Source organism: Theropithecus gelada, chromosome 9 (genome assembly GCF_003255815.1).
Source record: "Theropithecus gelada isolate Dixy chromosome 9, Tgel_1.0, whole genome shotgun sequence".
Lineage (NCBI taxonomy): Eukaryota > Metazoa > Chordata > Mammalia > Primates > Cercopithecidae > Theropithecus > Theropithecus gelada.
The window spans coordinates 78,612,976-78,636,516 of record NC_037677.1 but is presented as its reverse complement, the minus strand read 5'-3'; the positions used below and the strand labels follow the sequence as shown (position 1 = coordinate 78,636,516).

General features: G+C 34.7%; 1 protein-coding gene across 1 annotated transcript in view; it reads right to left on the bottom strand.

The window, feature by feature from the left end:
- Nucleotides 1–23,541, bottom strand: part of PCDH15 (protocadherin related 15) — a 1,828,063-nt gene that overhangs the window by 1,780,982 nt on the left and 23,540 nt on the right. The window lies entirely within an intron of this gene.

The following is a 23,541-nucleotide window of genomic DNA, read 5'->3' as shown; positions in this document are numbered from 1 at the left end:
CCCTTATATTCCAGCAGCCGCTTCCTGATAAAATGTTCAGTTGGGAAGAAAGATAGGTATCAGGATCTGGCTTTCAGGATGAAGTTTCTTGAACCTTCTTCTCTCAACATTGTAGTTTAACGGAAGTTTGAAATAATTATAAATTTTCTATAATTCTACTACATTTCTTTATTGTATATTAGCAAATTTTGTCATTTGCAACAATAAAGATTCCATCAAATTTTATGATCTCATTGAAAAGCTGTGACATTTGAAAATAATCAAATATAAAAGTCTATTTCAAAGCTTTTGACATTTTAACTGTTTATACAAAAGAAAATTCAAATTAGCAATAATTTTCAGATTCAATATCAAATTATGTGACAACTCAGCATATATTTCACACTAAGCCAATAAGGTAAGCTTACCGTTTTGATGTGTTTTTATTTGATGGCATATCCTGCTAGTATCAAAGTCTGACCCATTTTCTGTGTAAAACAATGTATGATCTATGATGTTTCCATTTCTTATCTGAAATCAGATTTCTAACATTGCTTTAATTATCATACATTATTATAACAAGTTTCTTTTAAATATATTAATATATAAGCTAATATTCATATTACCATCATTAAATGAAAAACATGTTAGGTCATAGTGTGGTATCCTTATTAATATATCATAATATTTCTGTAAAATTTGAACTGTATTCTTTATTCTTAGTTTTATTGTCACTTACAAAGAAACCTCAATGAAGAATGAAACAGCTGCTTTCAGAGCTAATATATTCATCCAACATTTTCACTCTAAGACCCAATCAACACTCTTTGGTCCTTCAGTGTTAATATATGCACTGCCAAATGATTCCTTAGTCATGAGTTTTAGCAAGTTATAATTGGATAGTTTTCTCTGTTACAGAACTTTTTTGAGTCTGACATACCATATGTACAACAGGGCAATGAAACAGTGGTAATTTGTGGGTTTCTCTGAATAAACATATTTATATGTCCTTGAAACACTATTCCATGGAGTAGAACATGGGAAAAGATGTGTCTGTACCACAAATTTCTAGAGACCAGGACATAGATCTTAGTTTCCTAACCTCCTCCCTCTTAGAGCCTTCCTTTCACAGAGTAGGCAATCAACTTTGGCATAATCAATGAATATCACAAAACAATGTCAGAGTATTGCTTTCTAAGCCTCCTGCTATTGGCAACATGAAGGAAAATCTAGGTAGGCAGTGGGGAATATTCTATTTTCCCTTTTATAATCTGAAATCTACTACTAGACAGCAAATGTATAAACTGTTTAAACTTGGAATCAAGTCACACCTTAATTTCAGGGTGCTAATTATCGTAAACTGTAAAACTCTATACTTTTAATGAGAAAAGAAAGAAAAATATGGTAATAGTACTTTTGACAGCACCAACAATATAATAGATATAAAGATTTTATGTCCCTGGGTCAAATGCAGCTGCTGCAAGAACCTGAAAACTCTATGAGGATGGATATTATACTAAGGAAGCTTGGGGAGGATAATAGCTTATCTGTCTTCTTATTGTTATATTTCTGGCTTCCTTTATAGGACCTCACTAATAATAGACTTTTAGTAACATCTCTTGACGGTTGAACCTAGAAAATATATTATTATTTTCAATATAATGATCTCTATATACACTTCCAAATAGGAAACAAAGTAGTAATAAAGTGTATGATTCCTTCAAATGATCTCAACTCAGAGCTTTTACTCACAAAAATCAGAGCTCTTCCTTGGCTCTCTTATTTGACCTCTGGTTGGAAGGACTGCAGTGGAAGCAGTTAACTTCCATTTATAACACATGATCTGAATCAGTCTAGTAATATTGATTTCTGTAACTGCCCACTCATTAATATATAAAAATGTTATAGTCACATTGGTACAAATTTGACATTTCCAAAACAAATACTTCCAAACAGCTTTTGGTTAATATGTCGGATTTGTAATCTTTTAAGGACTTAAGACCCATCCTTATAATCAGAAGTAAAAAAAGACAAATAATGTTTTCATAGAAAACCATGCAGATTCAGTTATTGTCAGAAAATACCCAATACATAAAATTTTGCCAAATAAAAGTGTATTTTTTTAAAAAGTCTATTTTCCAATGTTTGAGGTGGGTACAATAGACTTGGTAGCCAAATGATACCATTAATTCAACCCCATACTGGAAAACAACATAAAATAATTAATTAATATTTAGAGAAAATTTATGTCCATAGCTTGTAATGAAGTGCCTATAAAAGACTAGTCTTTCAGAGTAGGTTTATTCCTAATTGAAAAGCTAAATTATCAACAAATGTTAACATTTTACAAGTTGTAATTGCCACTTTCTATTTAGTTGTCAAGTGTGCATGTCCATAGTGCATTTCTCTCCAAGATGCTATTGTTGTTTTCTGAAAGTACCAAAAACACATTGCTCTTTAATACTGTTAGACACTTGGAGGAAATTCACGAACAATTCCCTTTGGACTGGCAATGAAATAGCACACTTGAATATCATCCTTACTTCTTCAAGGTCATCCATTCAGAAAGAACAAAACCAAATAAAATTAGATACTCTCTGAGAGGGAGGCTTGCTTTGACAGTTAATCTTTACCAATTAACATGCTCTAGAATGGGGCATCCATGTGTGGTATGCTTCACGACGAACCGTTCACTTTCACTCCATTCACCACCTCACTGAATACTCACTGAATACTCTTATTTGAATTGAATATTCAGTTGACACTTGAACAACATGGGGGTTACCACCTATAGTGCAGTCCAAAATTTGCATATAACTTTTGACTCCCCCGAAATTTAACTGTTACTAGCAGTTAATAGATAATAGTTAATAGTTGACTGGAAGTCGGTGATAACATAGTGAATTAATAAATATTTTCATGTCTTATGTATTATTAATATATACTATATTATTATAAAAAAGGTTAGAAAATGTTACTAAGGAAATCATAAGGAAGAGAATAATGTATGTACTAATAATTAAGAGTAAGTGGCTCAGCATAAGGATCTTCACCCTTGTCATCTTCACATTAAGCAGGCTGAGGAGAAAGAGGAAGGGCTAGTCTTTCTGTTTCATGGGTGGCAGAGGTGAAAGAAAATCCGCACGTAAGTAGACTCATTCAGTTTGAACTCGTATTGTTTAAGGGTCAACTATTACCTTTGGGAGAAGGATAATGTGTGTTGCATGTTTGATATAATGCTACATGGAACTGAATACTCCCAAATGGAGTAATGGTCAAATTTTCTAAAGGATTTGCAATAAGATTAATGAACTTCATTCATCCACAAAATGTGTTTAGTTTCAAGTCAATATAAACCATTAGAAAAAAAGCAGACCGGGCGCGGTGGCTCACGCCTGTAATCCCAGCACTTTGGGAGGCCGAGACGGGCGGATCACGAGGTCAGGAGATCAAGACGTCAGGAGATCAAGACCATCCTGGCTAATATGGTGAAACCCCGTCTCTACTAAAAATACATTTAAAAAAATGAGCTGGGCGCGGTGGTGGGCGCCTGTAGTCCTAGCTACACGGGAGGCTGAGGCAGGAGAATGGTGTGAACCCGGGAAGCGGAGCTTGCAGTGAGTGGAGACCGTGCCACTGCACTCCAGCCTGGGCGACAGAGCAAGACTCCGTCTCAAAACAAAAAAAAGAAAAAAGAAAAAAAGCAGACATGCTTGATGATAATATGAGTTTTGTAATAAACTTTCATTTATATACCAAAACCAAAATAACAGATATCTAAAAAATTAATTCCTAAAATGAAAACACAGAGTTGGAAAAAATAATGAAGGCAAGAATATATGTTACCTGTCTAACTAAAATTCTATTAAAACATGACTTATTTGCATCTCATCTCCAAAACAAAAATAATTTCTCAAATTCATTGTAATGTAAAATGTAAAACTATATATGTGGGTGCATGCTTTGAAGTATAATATATTTCACTATGAAACTTCAAAATTGTTTAGGAAGTGTTTTGAGGCCAGATGTGGTGACTCATGCCTGTAATCCCAGCACTTTGGGAGGCCGAGGCAGATGGATCACAAGGTCAAGAGTTCGAGACCAGCCTGGCCAATATGGTGAAACCCTGTCTCTACTAAAAATACAAAAATTAGGTGGGGGGGGGTGAGTGCGTTCCTGTAGTCCCAGCTACTCGCGAGGCTGAGGCAGAAGAATCGCTTGAACCCAGAGGGCGGAGGTTGCAGTGAGCCAAGATTGCCCCATGCACTCCAGCCTGGGCGACAGAGTGAGACTCCATTTAAAAAAAAAAAAAAAGTGATTTGAATTCATATTTATACTTGGCCAAAATTTATTTTCAGATTTTACTTGTACATACACAAACACATAAAGGTTTAGAAAAATTTTTAGATCTTTACATTTATGTAATTGTTACATAACTAATATCAATTTTAATATTATACTAAATTCTGTGGAGATACCTGAAGAAAAAGAAAGAATAATTATTTTAAGTTAACTATGTATTTATTCTACAACTATTTATTCCAGCTCTACCCTCAAGAACTTATTAGTTTACTTAAAATCATGTAAATTATTATCAGTAACTATTTGAAGACTTTTTATAGCATTAAGTTTTATATAAAAAGGGAAAACACTGTTCTTATGGGTAACCACCATATTCACGGTAAAAGACAAAAAATAAAATATATTGAAAATTGAAAAGAGTCAGTTAACATTGGTTTCAATAGAAATTAATTTTGGAAATAAAGCCTAATGTTAAATTCACCTTGGTGATCAATCAACACAGCCTATGGCTAGCAGCGTACTTAAATGTGAATTCAGTTGTTAATTTGCTGACATCTTTTATATAAAAAAAATAAGAATCATAATGAAGAATCTTTTCACAGTAGTAAATTCAATGATTTGAATTTCTGAACACTTCAGAAAAGGGAAAATTAACTTTTTAAAAAGTCCATCTTTTAATTAAAGAAAGGTTAAAGTTAGGAGAGAGAGAGAGAGCAAGTATTACTTTTCCAGTCCCTGGATTTAACCATAACAATTGAAAGTGAAAAATTGCTAAAAGTTTCTAAAATTTGTTTAACCTTAAGAACCAAACTTAAAACCAAACCAAAAAACCATATACCCATGGTTTTTTAAAACTTACAAATACTAAATGTTTTAAGTTGTTCTTTGTCTAATTAAGCCAGGTTGAAGGTTCAAATTAACTGAAACACAAGATTTTTTATTTATTTGTTTGTTTGTTTGTTTATTTATTTATTTATTTTGAGACAGAGTCTCGCTCTGTCACCCGGGCTGGAGTGCAGTGGCGTGATCTCGGCTCACTGCAATCTCCACCTCCCGGGTTCAACTGATTCTCCTGCCAAAGCCTCCTGAGTAGCTGGGATTACAGGCACCTGCCACCACACCTGACTAATTTTTTTTTGTATTTTTAGTAGAGATGGGGTTTCACCACGTTAGCCAGGATGGTCTTGATCTCCTGACCTCATGATGCGTCCGCCTCAGCCTTCTAAAGTGCTGGGATTACAGGCGCGAGACACTGCGCCCGGCCTGAAACACAATATTTTAAAGTGATAATTCCCAATGTGTCATTCATTGTATTTGGTTGAATTATACCAATTGCACTTTCATTGCTGTTGATTTTAGTTTTAATTCAATGTACGTATTAGTTCGTTGTCACACTGCTAATAAAGACATACTCGAGACTGGGTAATATAAGAAGGAAAGAGGTCTAATTGACTCACAGTTACACATGGCTGGGGAGTCCTCACAATCATGTTGGAAGGGGAAGGGGGAGAAAAGCCACATCTTACATGGTGGCAGGCACAAAAGATAGTGTGTGGGGGAATTCTTCTTTATAACACCATCAGATCTAGTGAGACTTATTCAACATCATGAGAACAGCATGGGGAAGATCCGCTCCCCATGATTCAATTACCTCCCACGGGTTCCCTCCCATAGTATGTGGGATTTATGGGAACTACAATTCAAGATGAGATTTGGGTGGAGACACAGCCAAACCATATCAATGTGAAAATAGAAGAATATACACAAGCTCTTGATGTTACTTCTCAATTTTAAAACATGTTTATGTTTTCAAACTTTCATGGTTTTGGAACAAAAGAGAATCATTAATACTTTTTAATTTAATAACAGAATTTTCTTACATAGCATATGTGACCTATGAAGAGATTTGTTTATTATTTTATATCTAGTTACTGAATTTAGAATTTCAATAGAAACAGTAAATTACACAGAAATATCTGATTGTATTAGTGTCACAGATCTCCAATTTGAAATACTTTTAGATGACTAACAATAATATAAAAGTACTACAAATGTACCTTAGATGTTTCAGTAGCTAGATGACACAATTATCACAGAAGTGAGGGTTTTAAAATGATTTCAAAAGCATTATTAGTGTAACACTTCAAACATTAGCTCCTTAAGGAAGTAATTCCTGATTAGTTCCATACTCTCCCTTGGATCACCCACTTGTTCAACTCATGTCTGTAACTGTCCTGAGCTAAAATTTTTACATGATTTCTTTAAGTGACTTTCTGTTCCTCAAGATTCTAACTAGACACTGTCTTATGTTTCTCCTAAGCAACTTTGTTGTATGACCTGGCAAAATTAGTTATTACAGAAGGAAGCAAAAATACATGTAGCTAATATTAGTGGATGATTAAGATCTCAGAAAAAAAAAAGATGTCAAAAATATTTATGATCAGGGCAGCAAACATTATGATAGGAATTGTAATCAATATCAACCAATGTCCCTTTGCCCTCACCCTCCACTCTTACTCATCCATTCACTCATAGATTACTTGCATATTGGGTTTTTGTGTTGCCTTTGTTTGTTATGTTTTTTATTTTTTATTTTTGTTTGTTTGTTTTCAGAAAGAGTTTCGCTCTTGTTGCCCAGGCTGGAGTGCAATGGAGTGATCTCAGCTCACTGCAGCCTCCTCCTCCTGGGTTCAAGCAATTCTCATGTCTAAGCCTCCCGAGTAGCTGGGATTACAGGCACCTGCCACCACGCCTGGATAACTTTTGTATTTTTAGTAGAGACGAGATTTCAGCATGTTGGCCAAGCTGGTCTCCAACACCTGACCTTAGGTGATCCACCCACCTTGGCCTCCCAAAGTGCTGGGATTACAGGCGTGAGCCACTGTGCCCGGCCACATATTGTTGTTTTATATGCACACATATATAAATAACATTTTGTTATATACTTAATTTTCTTAACTATTTTCACTATACACTATGCTTTTAAGACCCATATATTTTTCTGTGTATTCATTATTCATATAACTCACCAATACCCAATGGCTTCTTAAAATATGGCTTTTTTTTTTTTTTTTTTTTTTGGAGAGGAAGTCTCATTCTGTCACCCAGGCTGGAGTGCAGTGACAGGATCTAGGCTCACTGCAACATGTGTCTCCTGGGTTCAAGTAATTCTCCTGCCTCAGTCTCCCGAGTAGCTGGGATTACAGGTGCCTACCACCATGCATGGCTAATTTTTGTATTTTGAGTAGAGACGAGGGTTTGCCATATTGGCCAGGCTGGTCTGGTCTCAAACTCCTGACCTCAGATGATCTGCCCGCCTCGGCCTCCCAAAGTGCTGGGATTCAGGCGTGAGCCACAGCACCTGGCCATTACTATGTCTTTTACCTGAAAAATCCTCACGTGTTCATACACATCTAGGAATAAAAATCTATTTCCAATCTAATAGGAAAAATGGCTAATTTTTCACCACCTTCCATTGCCTCTGGTCGATGTTCTTCTATTCGGCATCACACTGTATCTTCACAGGCTATTGTCCTGAGGAATGTTACACTGGAATCTGGTGGCTGATTTAGTACAGGCCATACATTGTTGAAGTTCATGAACCATCATAGATGGAAAACTCAATTTCCATCAAGACAGAAGAAATATTTCTCCTCACTTTTTTCTTTTCCTCTATGTGAAAACCACAGTGAGATACGTTGCTTATCCAATTCTCTGAAGATGCAACTTAATCAGGAGTCAGTGATTCCTTTGGAATCCAAAAATGTACCAAAATTTTATACAATATTTTGAATGTACATAATACACATTTTTGCCTAATTTTCATTGAATCTTTACCCTATGGCCATACATAGAGTCAGCAGTGCTTTTAGGAAAGTAAACATACAGGAGACTTTCTTAAATGTTTAGTTTATGACTTGGTACTGTGTGAAATAATGAAGGACAAAATATTTCCAAAACTAAGCTAATTTTTGAAATAAGTAATAGCAAAAATAGAAAATAAATAAAATCTACTATAGAAAATGCTAATTTTCAGAAAAATATGCATTTATAACTGGATATCTATTTAGATTGAAAATTAAACATTTAGATTGAAAATTAAACAAATAAAAAATTAAAAATGTTTAATTTTCAATCTAAATAGATATCCAGTTATAAATGCCTTTCAATTGCTGACTACCTAAGTATGAAGGAGGGCAATTTACTCGTTTTTTTAATTTAAATTTTGCTTCTATCTTAGCATGTTGTGTTTTTTTTTCTGCACATAAGTGCAAATAATTTCAATAGTGGACTGCATCACATATATCACAAAAATATGTGAAATGATTATGAGGCAATTTAAACTACCTGCAAATTAAAACTTAATTTTAGTTCCTTGATGTATTAAGATATATTAATAAAATATAAAACTAGAAGACATTTATTAGACAACTGTCTGAAGGACCTGGTATATGGGCTTCTGCATAAAAAGACTGAAGCCCAAGTAATTAAATAAGAAATCCACTAAAGTCTACCACACACACACACGCGTGCACACACACACCGTTACACATGTGGGCAATTTTTTATTTTTGGTGGCGGGGACATGGGGGAAAGATTCTTGCTCTGTCACCCAGGCTGGAGTGCAGTGGTGCAATCTCAGCTCACTGCAACCTCCACTTCCTGGGTTCAAACAATTCTGCCTCAGCCCCCCGAGGAGCTGGGATTACATGTCACCATGTAATGGTGGAACGTATTGGGGAATCCCGATCACTGCCTTTAAAAAGCATTCTCTGTCCTGTGCCTATGCTAATGGTGTGGACACGGAGGCCTCCACCACTTCTCATCCCAGTGGTGCCTGAGAAAGTTTCCTGGTTCCATGCACAGGGTGCAAGAATGGCTTCCTCCTCAAAGCCGTGTTGTACTGTGCAACCAATCTAGAATCTCATAAAGTCTCATCCCTGCCGAGAAGCTCATCCAGTCATCCATGAGCAACAGTTTCTAAATAGTGGCCCTTGCTTCTCTGTCTTTAATCCTAAAAGTGCTGAGTAAACAGTCTACCATGAAATTTACCCTCCTGAGCATTCCTAGGATCGCCTTCCTCAACAGAAACTGCTCCTTTCTTCTTGAGTTATAAAAGAAAGGTCTATTAAAGGTCTATATACACTATTTCTTAATGTAACCAGATACAGTTTTTAGACTGGAAGAGTAAAGAGGAATTGGGATTATTATGTGCCTTACCTTGTATATATCTATGTTGGCAGATAAAATATAGGGACATATTTATATGTCCCTAAAAAATTAGTGGTTGATCTGAAATTCAAACTGGTTATTCTGTGTGAGTGCGTGTGTGTGTGTGTGTGTGTATTTTTTTGCTATATTTGATGAACCTAGCCTTAATAAGAAATGGAACCACAGGTCAGCCAACCACAAAATTCCATCTTAAATCTGTAATCATTTGAAAATGAGGCTTAGAAGAATTAATAAATTAATTAAATCCATAGGCAGCAGTTAACCAAAATGGTCACTTTATTAATGTGATATGAACAGAAAGAGTTATTGATGAATATTTCACTAATGATCTAAAATCATATTGAAAATTAAATGCAGATGTTAGATTTTGATAGTATAAATACATAATTGCCATTAATATATTCACAAAACATTATTAGGAATGTAAAACCCTTCTTATTGAGTTATCATGATGAAATTGTCATAAATTAAGCTATGGATATCAAATTCCTACTCCATAAATTTTTGACCATCACTTTCATAATATCAAGATTTATTTACATTTTTCCTACAATCAGTCTTTACTTTATTATAAAATGGGGTGCTCTGCTAATTAAAACATGAATCTCCATGACTGATTAAAATGGAATTATAAAAATTTAACATTCACTCTGATAATTTTGCACATTAATCACGGTGCAAACATAATGAGTATAATGGGCATTAAAACTAATCACGTTTATAGTAAAATAAAAATATTGAGGCCAGAGATTAAAGTTTTCACAGGAAGAATTATGCAAGTGTAAACCATTTATATCTTTAACACATTCCATTAATTTATATAGCATCAATAGAATATAACTTGACCCACAATGTTTCTTGTTTTGTGTAAGTGTATGTTCTGTTTGATCTTAACACTATCTTATTTATTTATTTATTTATTCATTCATTTTTAAGATGGAGTGTCACTCTGTTGCCCAGGCTGCAGTGCAGTGGCACGATCTCAGCTCACTGCAACTTCTGCCTCTCAGGTTCAAGCGAAGCTCCTGCCTCAGCCCCCCAGTAGCTGGGATTACAGGCATGCACCACCATGCCCAGCTAATTTTTGTATTTTTAGTAGAGACAGGGTTTCGCCATGCCATGTTGGCCAGGCTGGTCTCAAACTCCTGACCTCAGGTGATCCACCCACCTTGGCCTCCCAAAGTGTGGGATTACAGGCATGAGCCACTGCGCCCGGCCAACACTATGTTATTCACACAGAGAATTCAACAACATCAGTTACATAAATGCGATCTTTTCACCACTTTTATAAAACATGCAATATAAAAAGATTCCAAAAATTTTAATAAATATATTATGAAAAATAATATTTTTATATATACAATTTTTTTGTTTGTTTGAGATAGGGTCTTGCTTTGTCACCCAGGCTGGATTGCAGTGGCGTGATCTTGGCTCACTGCAGCTTCCATCTCCCAGGCTGAAGTGATGTTCCCACCTTAGCCTCTCCAGGAGCTGGGACTACAGGGTCATGCCACGATGCTTGACTAATTTTTTTAAAAAATCTTTTGTAGATACGAGGTCTCACTATATTGTCCAGGCTGGACAATAACTCTTGCACTCAAGAAATTCTCCTGCTTTCAGCCTCCCAAAGTGCTAGGCTCCACCGCACCCACCTTATATCATATTTTCTAAAAATCAATACTTTTAAAAATTATTTTCAGAGGTGAAGTTTGCCTGATTTTGTATCTGCTAGATGTCTTGAAAGTCAAGTCTCATCAGATGAGTGGGAGAAAAATCACATAACCTAAATAGTATATGTAAAAAAGTCTCAGTATTGGAATTTTAATTCTGGAAGTTTTCTTAAGGAAAAAAAAAAAATCAATTAAGTCAGGTGCGGCTTGTGCCTGTAATCCCCGCACTTTGGGAGGCCGACCCGGGCAGATCACGAGGTCAAGAGATTGAGACCATCCTGGCCAACATGGTGAAGAATACATGTCTACTAAGAATACACAAATTAGCCAGGTGTGGTGGTGGGTGCCTGTAGTCCCAGTTACTTGGGCGGCTGAGGCAGGAGAATTGCTTAAACCCCGGGAAGCAGAGGTTGCAATGAGCCAAGATCACACCACTGCACTCCAGCTTGGGTGACAGAGCAAGACTCTGTCTCAAAATTAAAAAAAAAAAATTAAAATCCCAGGGCTTCAGCTTTCTCATCTCTAAAATAGATACAGGTATGTAGATACACATATAGATAGATATAAATATATTTATTATTAGGATTTTGTTGAAGATCAAAGTTGGATCAATTTTAAATCTGGTAAAATGTTAGGCTATAAATACAAAAGGAATTATTGTATGAGCACACAAATTATATGTAAATATATTATATGTAAATGAATAAATCATAGCACTTGAAAGTAGTATTTGATTAATATGTAGTTTTTGTTTTACCCCTGGAAAATTTTGACATCATTAATTTGTTAAGTAAACCCTTCTTGTTTAGTAAATTTTTTCATGTTCTATTCAGATAATGGAGAATTATAAATTAATCTATATAATTAATACTATATAAAATTAATTTCTCATATGTATATATATGGAATTATTGTAGCCATTTTTCTACCTTCCTGTGCACAGCCAGTATGTAATAAGAATAACTCTTTTCAACTAACCTAAAAATCATGAGCTTATAGCCTCATAGGATTACTGGGGATTGTTTTGTTCACTCTTCCTGGGGGTAAACAATTACACGGATAACAGAAACTAACGTTCTTTAAGAAAATCAGTGCTTCCTTGGCCTTTCAGGAATCAAATTCTCAACTATATCTTCTTTTAAAGACTCAGAACACAATAAACACTTTTACATTAGATGCCAAACTTCTGTTACAACACTTCACTTCTCTTGAAATAATTTTTCTGGCTGGGCCCGGTAGCTCATGCCTGTAATCCCTGCATTTTGGGAGGCCAAAAAGGGCGCATCACCTGAGGTCAGGAGTTCAAGACTAGCCTGGTCAACATGGTGAAAACCCATCTCTACTAAAAACACAAAAAGTCAGTTAGGCATGGTGGCGGGCGCCTGTAGTCCCAGCTACTTGGAGTCTGAGGCAGGAGAATCGCTTGATCCCAGGAGGTAGATGTTGCAGTGAGCCGAGATGGTGCCACTGCACTCCAGCCTGGGCACCAGAGTGAAACTCCATCTCAAATATATATATATGAGAGAGAGAGACTGTCCTGTTCATTTAATTATAATGGAAACATCACAACTCAGGATAATTTGCTTGTCAGCTTATACACAGAACTACTGTTCCGCCAGGCAGTTGTTGATCTTAATCTGCTGTTTTCACCAATATGGGGTCTCTATATAGGATAAATCTTCACATTTTTTGTCTAAATGTAAAAGACTGTATCCAGCTCTCACTTATGTATGTGAATTCAGCCTAATCTGTCTGGAAATCATCATCATCATCATCAAATAGCAGTACTCAAATTTGACAAATGCTATTTTCTAAGTCTTGGGCATGAAGAGTCATTTCATTAAATCTGAACAGAAATCTCATGACATAGGTACTATGATTATCCTTGCCTAATAGGTATAAAAACAAATGCCAAAGTAGCTCGCTCAAGATTATATGACTCATGAGTGGCAAAGCTGGTTTTTGAACTCTCATCCAACTTACTACAAACCCCAGAATTCAAATAATATTTCAAATAATAATATTATTTGAAATATTTTAAGTAAATTGTATTTTAAATAATTTGATTAAAGACCAAAAGCCTTGCCTTCTTTTCTAGAATAAATGCAAACTACCAGTTCCTTGCAGTAGCCTAGGCCAGTCTTGTAACTGAAACTCACTGGATTCAAAATATATTCCAAGTACTTAACTTCCTTCTGAAAATTCCCTCATCTATAAATTTGAGGATGATGATAATTGCAAAGATGCCAGGGAAATTTATAATCATTACTGAACTAATCCTTTTGAAAATATAAAGCAGCATTAAATGCTAATATTACTAATTTGTTTTAATTAGATAAAGTGGCAAATGTGTCCAAAAAGTCTGCAACTAAGTTCATTACTCTCATTTATGCAGCTAAGCTTAAGTTCTACCAAATGTATGTTTTAAGTTGATTAAAAATATGGTTGGCTGCATTTACAAATACCCATTATTAACCTGCTATACTGGTAAATATATTTTTGCTCTTATGACAAGAGAGTGATGTATTTTGGTCCAAAAAATTATACCTCAATAATTATCTGCTCTGCTTCTATTTTTTATTTTATTTTCAGTAGACGTGTATTTATTCATGCATTTGTATTCTTATTGAATGAAGGATGTTATGTCACTTGCATTGAGTACATAGGCATCTCTTTTGACAAATAAAATCAGAATCTAAACTACAGAACCAGGTTAAAGTGGGAACAGAAGTACAATTTTAATAAAGGTCAAAGTTTTGCTACTGTTTCACTTAAAATTTGTTTTTAAGCTTTCTGAATGTTCTCTCAAAGAAAAAGACTTAATGATGTACATACCTTTTTTTGTATTGTTAACAGGGAAGAAACATACTAATATGAATGGTACTACATACATTATACATGTTATACAAGAGAAGAAAATTATATATTCAAGATAAACATTTTTATAATCACAATACTTCAACATAAATATGTTCAATATAGTAAAGATGCAGGTTGTATAATTTGTCAAGCAAATTATTCTCAATTATGTTTACACTCTATTTAAAATCAATATTAATGTTGACAATATTCATATTTAAGGATTTGTAATTATTTAAATAGGTTCAAATTTGCTGTTTTCAGTATTATTAGTAAGAAAAGTAGGCTCTGGTACCAAATATATATATTTTTAGCTACCTTCTGTAAGTGTTTCCATTAAATGCTATGGTCTCACAGTTTTACATGCCTCTCACCACCTCACTGCTCTTGTTGCCTATAATATTTTATTAGTTTAATCCCTCTGAAATAATCCTGGTCATTCAAAACTAATACATCAAAATCTTCTAGAGTGAACAAAAGAAAAAACACTTGTGAAGATTAAAAGAAAAAGGAGACTTCTCAGATATAATAACTTTAAAGAATACATCTTACAATGGTGGTTTGATATAAAGATAATTTAGATCCATCTACTTTGAAAAGATGCTTTCTTGACAGTTGAAATTTTTTACACTATTTTAAGTGTTTTCCTCAAGAAATTCTTGTTAAGAGGTCATTTGTTAGCTTTCAAGTTCCCTGAGGCCTGGGTCTGAGAGACTATCTGAACAGTGGGTGCTCAGTACAGGTTTGTTGAATTGAAACAGAATAATGTCAGTCATATGAAAAAAAAAAGAATAAGAGGAAAAAAGAAAGCAGAGCAAATGAACAGCTTTGGTTTTGACACTTGTACAAGTGCTGAATCAACAGCATATGGCCAGGTATAACCTAGTGTGCGAGTGAGAAGGTAGATTAACCTGGGCTGACCTTTTCTAATGGACAAAGCAACTTGGATCCTCTATTTTAAAGCGCTTAAAACTTTGATGTAGGAGGTGTTATGTTATTTCGTCTTGACTTGTCATAGGCCTCTGGCACCTTATCAGCAAATGCAAACCTGGGGCTACATTTTTTGACTATCTGGTAGATATTTATGGCAAAGGCAGCAATAAAAAATTCCTGAAAAGAAGTTGCTGGCAGCTAAGACTCTTTTACTTATCTGAATGGTACTAAACCCACAAACTTCTTCATGAGATTTGTAAGTTGCCTGCTTCTGAAAATTTTTACTGCTCAAAGCTGACATTAATTCAAAGCTTATTATAGATGTATTATAGATGGCTTGCAAAAATACAAAATGGATGGTGGTTTGTATAAAAACAAAAATGAAACAATTTTTTAAAAACCCACAAACATAAAGAAAGCCTGCACAAATGCAAGAAGACCATGAGACGGTGTGTCTCAGTTCTGGTATGAAAATAACAGTTCAATGTCAATTTATACTTTTATTAAGATGGGAGTCATAATGATCATGTGCCATGTGAGAATATTTGAGGCAGATCAAAGAAGAGAAAAAGGGTAAAACCTCTAGTATTACCAAACCTTTGCTCTGTTATCATTTCTGACAAAAAAAAAAAAAATATGTAAAGCTAAGAAAAACTGGGTCATTTTGAAGAAAATGAAGTCAAAAAGGTGAATACAAAATTTTGCTCTAGCAACACTATGAAAAACTGTTAGAAATAAAGGAATAGGCAGGGCACAGCACCTCACACCTGTAATCCCAGCACTCTGGGAGGCTGAGTTGGGCGGATCACCTGAGGTTGGGAGTTTGAGACCAGCCTGACCAACATGGAGAATACAAAATTAGCCTGGTGTGGTGTCACATGCCTGTAATCTCAGCTACTCGGGAAGCTGAGGCAGGAGAATCGCGTGAACCCAGGAGGTGGAGGTTGCAGTGAGCCAAGATCGCAACATTGCACTTCAGCCTGGGCAACAAGAGCAAAACTCCATCTCAAAAAAAAAAAGAAAGAAAGAAAGAAAAAAAGGAAAGAAAGGATTAAAGTTACAAAATCTCACAACGAGGTTCCATTGCCTTAACTTATCTAGTAACTATATAATAACATTTACTGTTCCATCAAAAACACAGGAGATAGTTTTCATTTTAGCAATTTATTTGTTTGGCACTCTACATATATTGCTTCATAAAATATTTAAGGTTATGATAGGCAGTCCTGCTGCGGTGGCTCACACCTGTCATCCCAGCTCCTGAGTCCAGGAGTTTGAGAACAGCCTGTACAACACGATAATACCCCATCTCTACCAAAACTACAAAAAAATTAGCCAAGCATAATGGTGTTCACCAATAGTCTAAGTTACTCTGGAGGCTGAGTTAGGAGGCTTGATTGAGCCCAGGAGATGGAGGCTTCAGTGAATGGAAATCGGGCCACTGCACTCCAGCCTGGGTAACAGAGTGAGACTCTCTCTCATAAATAAATAAATAAATAAATAAATAAATAAATAAAGTTATGATAGGCAGAACTTTTTCAGTATAAAAGAAAGGCAAGTGGTCATCATACACATTTTTCATTAAAGAAAAAGCAACGGGTCAATAATTAAACATAATTAAAATAAAATTCAAGATTTAAAGGAATACCCTATCTGACAAACTTTTGCTTTCTTTTTCTGTGAAAATTTCACCTGAAGATGTCCGAGTATCAAGGGAGGAGTAAGGAGGGATAGGTAGAAAAACCTGGCTAGGAGTAGGATGTTTAGCTTTCATTTGACACACAGCCGTCAAACTGAACTGTGTGTCCTTGTCCATCGTAAACAGTCACATAATACATAACACAAAAAATTTTAAAAGCAATGCATGTATATTTTTAGTTTATATGTTTATTTGTTTGAGCAGTCATAGATTATTAAACACTAAGATATACCGTATTAGATGTGTAATGCACATACATTATATATATGTCATATATATGACACATGCTACACTTGTTTTCATAGACGTTGAATTCTACATGTAAATTAAAGTGATTTAGGATTTTCAAGATCTCACTGAAAGAATACCTCTTAGAGTGAAAATCATAAATGAATATACATAAAGTATTTCTAGTGGAAAAAATGAATTCCCTTGTCTAGACACAGTCATGAGAAAAAATAAAAGGAGGAAGTTATCTGTGGAGATTTCTTATTGCACTGGATATCTTTCATTTGCGCTGGTTAGTCCAATCTCTATTCTTCTCAAATCTGCTCTGTGCACCCAGGAGGCTGAAATGTACAACGTATTACTTATAGGGCTCTCTTACTGCCTGATATCAGTGGGGTTCAGCCAATAAAAAGCAGGAGCAAGTGACTGGAGGAAGGGAGAAGAGCAAGAACTGGAGGAGGAGACAAGAGTGTGGCAAGTAGTTACATTCCTGGCTCCCTCTTGCTTCTAGGAATGCCGGCATTAACTACTTCCTTGAACCAAAAGTCAAAGATCCAGCCAGGCAGCCCTGTCCTCACAAGCTTCTCTGTCTATGGATTTTAGTAAATTATTTACCTCTCCCCTACAGGACTATGAATGATACCAGGGCCCCTTTATTACTAACTGAGAGGTTCTAGACTATCCTTATGTGGCTTCCCTGTGGGGTGCCCAAATATTTATTCTATATTTCTCAAGTTACCACATCAGTTATCTTTTGGAAACCTTTATGTACACCTAAAATATCTAGAAATTTGAGACCTTTGTTTTCTGGATCTTTTTCAAGAATTAGTTTAGGTGCTGACAATAGGAATTTAGCATGGTAATTTTTCAAAAATACACGTAAAACTATGTCAAACTGTTATTTAATTATGTAATATATTTGTTGCTTCATCTAATTAGATTTGCATTTCTTATATATACCATGCATATAAAAATATATTTGATACAAATTATAATACAAGGCATACAAAAACATACTATTGTAATAAAAGAACATTTTCTAAAGATATTTTAAAAGTGTAAGTCAAATGCCTTAATGTAATACCACTTCTAAAATGTATTCTAAAGAAATAATCTTGCATGTGTGGTTAGATTTAACTACAGAAATATTCATTGTAACTTTTCTTTAGAAGTGAATATTGAAAACTGAAATAAATCTAAATGTCCAACTGTATAATTGCTAGTTATGGAATACTAACAAATGAAATCCATGCTTTTAAAATAGCATTTAGTGACCCAAATATATGTTCAAAATACTTATAAGGAAAAACTGGTATGTTATTAAAGAAGATAGAATAAAATTTCTTTTTGAAAGTGTATGCTGATAAGACAGTTTTGATACTTAGGAAAACTAAAATGTTAGGTAATATTTTCACTAAAATAAAATTAATTTTCTGTTTGCTGAGATTATAGGTGTTTTTAACAATTTTTACTGTTGTTTATTATGCTATAGACACTGAACATGTATAATTTAGGTATCAAGAAAAATTCAATAAGTTCAGTTTTTAAATAAAAATTTAAAGTCACATAATATATCAGAGAAGATAAAGATGAATTACACTTTTTTCTTTATCTAACAAAAGAGAGTGCATGGTTTATGCAGAGAGACCATTTTTTCTCTGGTTTTAGCTCTAAGATATAAAAGGAACTTACTGTATACATCTGGAAATAAGAGGTACTGAATACCTAATGTATATTAAGAGTAATTTCTGTTTTAGCTTTTTTTTTTTTTTTAAACAGTATAGAAGTACTGTGTGCTGACTTACCTTATCAACCATTGAAAGAGCATTTTCAAAGACTGATTAAAATAGAAGAGTTCCATAAACAATTTTCACCAAAGCATTGAAAACTATTATCTAAGATTAAGAAAACACCTTTCCAGGGATACCTCATATCTAGGGATCTAAAGACCATTATATCCACCTGTTATAATGGAATTAGGACAACCCAGAGATCCCCATGATTGAATTGTCATTTGGGGATTATTACCATCATACAGCTCAGTTTATGGCAATTTCTATACATGTATTTAGTATTAATTGAAGGAAACTCATAGCAATTAGATGTCAGACATGAGGACTACAGTCATATCCTTAGAGTGCTTGCGTCCTAAAATGAAAAGTGTGTTTTAAGAGTCTGGAATATGAAACCACCTTTTCTCTATTCTTGTCAAATACATGTCATTCAAGCTACTGATATAATTTGCACAATATAAACACAAATAATGGGAAAATTTATGTGAAAATATGTTTCCAATGTATAGGTAGTTTTAACCATTCTTTTTAGAAGAAATGTATGTATGTGTATGTGTATGTGTGTGTGTGTATATGTCTTAATTGTTGAAATGATTAAGTCATTCACAGATTTGTTAACAATGTTTTTCCATGTAGATAGAGTGATAATAATTTGTATTACATTTTACAATTTTTTGATGAACATAATAAGAACCAACTCAAAATTTTATTGAGGTTAAACTTCAAGAAGATAAAAGAAAAACTAAAACCACAAAGTAAAATATAATTAAAACATTTCAACTAAGAAAAAAATAAAAAGTTAAGCTATCTCAGACAATATTCAAGGTAGAGGTTGGTTAATTGCAATGGAAAAACTGCTAACTACCACAAATAGTAATTTAGAGACGTAAATATTATACAGGTGTGGATGCAGGAAGTTGATATTAATCAAACACATTTGGCGCTTTCAATGTTGCAAAATTTACAATTGTAAACACCTTCCAATTCAATCAAATGTTATGTGAATTTTAAATTAGTTTCAGTAAATTATGCTGTATAAAAACAGGATTTTTACTATGGATCATAATTGTTAATGTGTTTCATACTCAAGGTTGAAATATAATCAGTTCACTCTATTATTTGGTTTAGAAGCCTAAGAGGACAATTCACATTTCCCTTGATACACTCTAACAGTGTCACTGGACTGGTGATGTGACAAGAAAGGTCTTCTGTAGAACTGAATTGCAATAATATGGAGATTATTAAAAAATTATATAGGTACCTAAGAATATTGACTTTAAAAGTCTTCTTCAGATTGCAACATTGATTTCTAGATCCGTTGGGAACTGGCTGCCTTACTTAATGCAACAGTCTTGGCAATGGAATAATCATATATATCACCCATGGATAATTAATTTTTAATCATTTAAATTCACTGAAATACGTTGAACATGAAAATTACACAAGTATAATTTTGTATGCTAGGATAAGTTTCAAATTCTTTGAAATTTTATTCTAACCATCAATCAAGATAGTATAATATGGGAAAGGTTGAACATGTAATTATAAATTCAACATTCAGGAAGTTTATTTTTCTCTTCTTTTTAATTATCTCACAATGATCTTGATTCCTGCAAAGTATTAGTATATCTGGTAGGTGAGAGTCTGTTCCCTTTAAACTTCATCTGTATTAACCAGCTTTATACGACCAAAATGTCCCCCAAATTTAAAGCTTTGCACAGTAAGGCCTTATATGTACACCTGGCCTCATTTCAAAAGACTAAAGCAGTAGTTCTCAAATTCAGCTGCACGTTAACTGTTTAAGCTCCTGATGACAAAGCCACATGTGAGACTAATTTATGCTGAATCACTGGGCCAAGGATCCAGGTATCAGTATTTTTTAAAACTACAGAGGAATAACCAGGGTTGAGAACCACTGCACATAATGGTAAATGCAACTTTTATTTAAGTTATCTTTTTTAAGAAATAATGGTTGAATTGATACTGATCTTAGTACCAAGTAATGGCAATTTTTTCAGACTTAGAGAATTCATCCTGGCATTGAGATTATTAAAGAACCTAGAAATCCAAGTGTTTTTATTTACATTTTTCCTGTAAATATTAGAGTATGCTGCTGCTCATCCTTATTTGATAATTTTGGAAAATACATTAAACATTTGAGATTGAATATCAAAAATCTCTAAAATAATTTTAGGAATACCATTCTTCCATGAAATAAGTAAGCTCAATCAAGATACATATTATAGTGCCCATTTAAGAAAGTCTAAAAATAATGCTTGCACTGCTTAAATATTAGGTTGATAAGTTAATTATTGTTAATCCTACTTGCATAATCAACAGATACCTAGAGATGGGGTCTTAAGTGTAGACACAGAAGTTGTATACTTTTAAGAACTTTCAAATTTACGTCCTGGTTAAATCTTACTCTAAAACTATGTTGAATGGTTGTGATTAGTACATGTGTGATTAGAACCATCTTTCTCAGGTTATTACACCACCATATAGACACAGCAAAAATAATCGAATTAAAAATAAAGCAAGAAAAATAATGTAACACTTCATCGGCTTAGAGATAATTATTTTGAGATCCTAATCCTACCAAAACATTCTGCTTTTCTTAGTTTGATCCTACTTTTTTTTGTTTGTTCGTTTTAATAAAAGATGAACCAATATCCTGAGAAATTTTCAAACAGGGCTGGGTATAACACTCAGTCCCTAGATCTCACTATGTTTTAGAAAAATTGTAAAGTATTTCAAACAAGAGTAAAGTTTCAACTCTGCACCATTGTGTCTTTTTAATACAGAGAAAGTAACTCCACTTCTCTCCCTCTCTCGTTTTTGGCACATGCAAGGCAGAGAAAATAATATCTACTCCAGCTATCCCATAGGTTATTATAAAATATAGTAAGAGATAAAAATCACTTTATAATGATCAAAGTATTATAAAAGGAAGGCATGATTATATGTGAGCTTAATAGCAATCTGTTATTTACCATTTAATGTATTTTAATGTACGTTTCTGCCATATTTAAAAATTATATTTTTTACATTTTGATTTTTAAGTGAGAGAGTGATAGTATGATATTATGCCACGTTATACCTGATGCCATTATGTCAAACAAACCAGCAAAAGCATTTTAAACTATTTGGAATATGATAAAAATAAATCTTTTAACTATGATAATCAGGTTTTTCAGGATTCAGTTTGTACAGCAAAAGCAGAGGCAAAAAAGGCAAAAATAGATAAACAGGATTACTTAAAACTATAAAGCTTGCGCAGAGCAAAGGAAACAGGAGGGTGGAGGGTGGAGAGACAACCTACAAATTGGGGGAAAATATTTGCAAACTTTGTGTCTCAATGTAGTAGTGACTATCACTCTAAGAACTAGTCATGGGAGCACTGTCACGCATTTGGTATATTTTTTTTTTTTTTTTTTTGAGACGGAGTCTGGCGCTGTCGCCCAGGCTGGAGTACAGTGGCCGGATCTCAGCTCACTGCAAGCTCCGCCTCCCGGCTTCACGCCATTCTCCGGCCTCAGCCTCCCGAGTAGCTGGGACTACAGGCGCTGCCACCTCGCCCGGCTATTTTTTGTATTTCTTAGTAGAGACAGGGTTTCACCGTGTTAGCCAGGATGGTCTCGATCTCCTGACCTCGTGATCCGCCCATCTCGGCCTCCCAAAGTGCTGGGATTACAGGTTTGAGCCACCGCGCCCGGCCTCATTTGGTATATTTTAATTTTCGGGATGCTGCCACTTACCATGGCGGGAGCCTGGTCCCTGTGGAATCGATTGTAGCTGGACTTATCTTGAATATTCTGAGCCAGCATACCCAACCGTAATATGCTAATTCATTCATGCTTGAAGGGAGTAACAATCAATAGACGTTCGCGCACACACATACGTTCACGCACACGTCCTTTCACGCACACACGTACGTTCGCGCACCATTTAAAGGGCTGCTTCCGATTAAATCCGAAAATCCGCCCTCCCCCAATCTCTGACTTTATTGTTAAACTAGGTAAGAGGTACTCCTGCCGACCCCCAAAAACAAGATACTTAAATTGAGCTCTAAAAATCATAATTTAACCATGAACACTCCAACACTAGCCCCTCGATTAACGTAATTTTCTAAAAAATCCTGATATTCTCCAACCAAATAAGATCTCCAATTTATATGTTAACTAAATTTCGGTCCTAATACTTACATAATATTTCAAGTATCCCTCTCTGAAAAGTGTGTATCCCAGATATTATAGTCCTAAATCAAATATAACTTCAACTACATGTCGCCCCTCAGCCAAAACCTCTGCTAATTCAACTATTTTAAAGGCCCTAAACTTCCAGGACTGTAAACGACCACTTTAGATTTATACCCAACAAGATGCTGACATCCCCCTAGTATTTCAAAATACCACTCAAATGTTTTTCATCCAGTTAATGTAGCTTAATTGTTTTAAACAAGGCACTGAAAATGCGTAGATAGGTCCACACAACCCCATAAACGTAGAAGTTTGGTCCTAGCCTTTTTATGAGTTCTCAGTAAAATTACACATGCAAGCATCCCCGCCCCAGTAAGAATGCCCTCCAGATCACCTGGGTCAAAAGGAGCAGGTATCAAGCACGTATAAACACAGCTCATAACACTTTGCTCAACCACACCCCCACGGGAAACAGCAGTGATACATTTTAAGCAATAAGTGAAAGTATGACTAAACTATACTAATATTTAGGGCTGGTAAATTTTGTGCCAGCCACCGCGGCCACACAATTAACCCAAGCTAATAAAACTCGGCATAAAGAGTGTTTCAGGTCTGCACTCAATAAAGTTAAGCTCCAGCTAAATCGC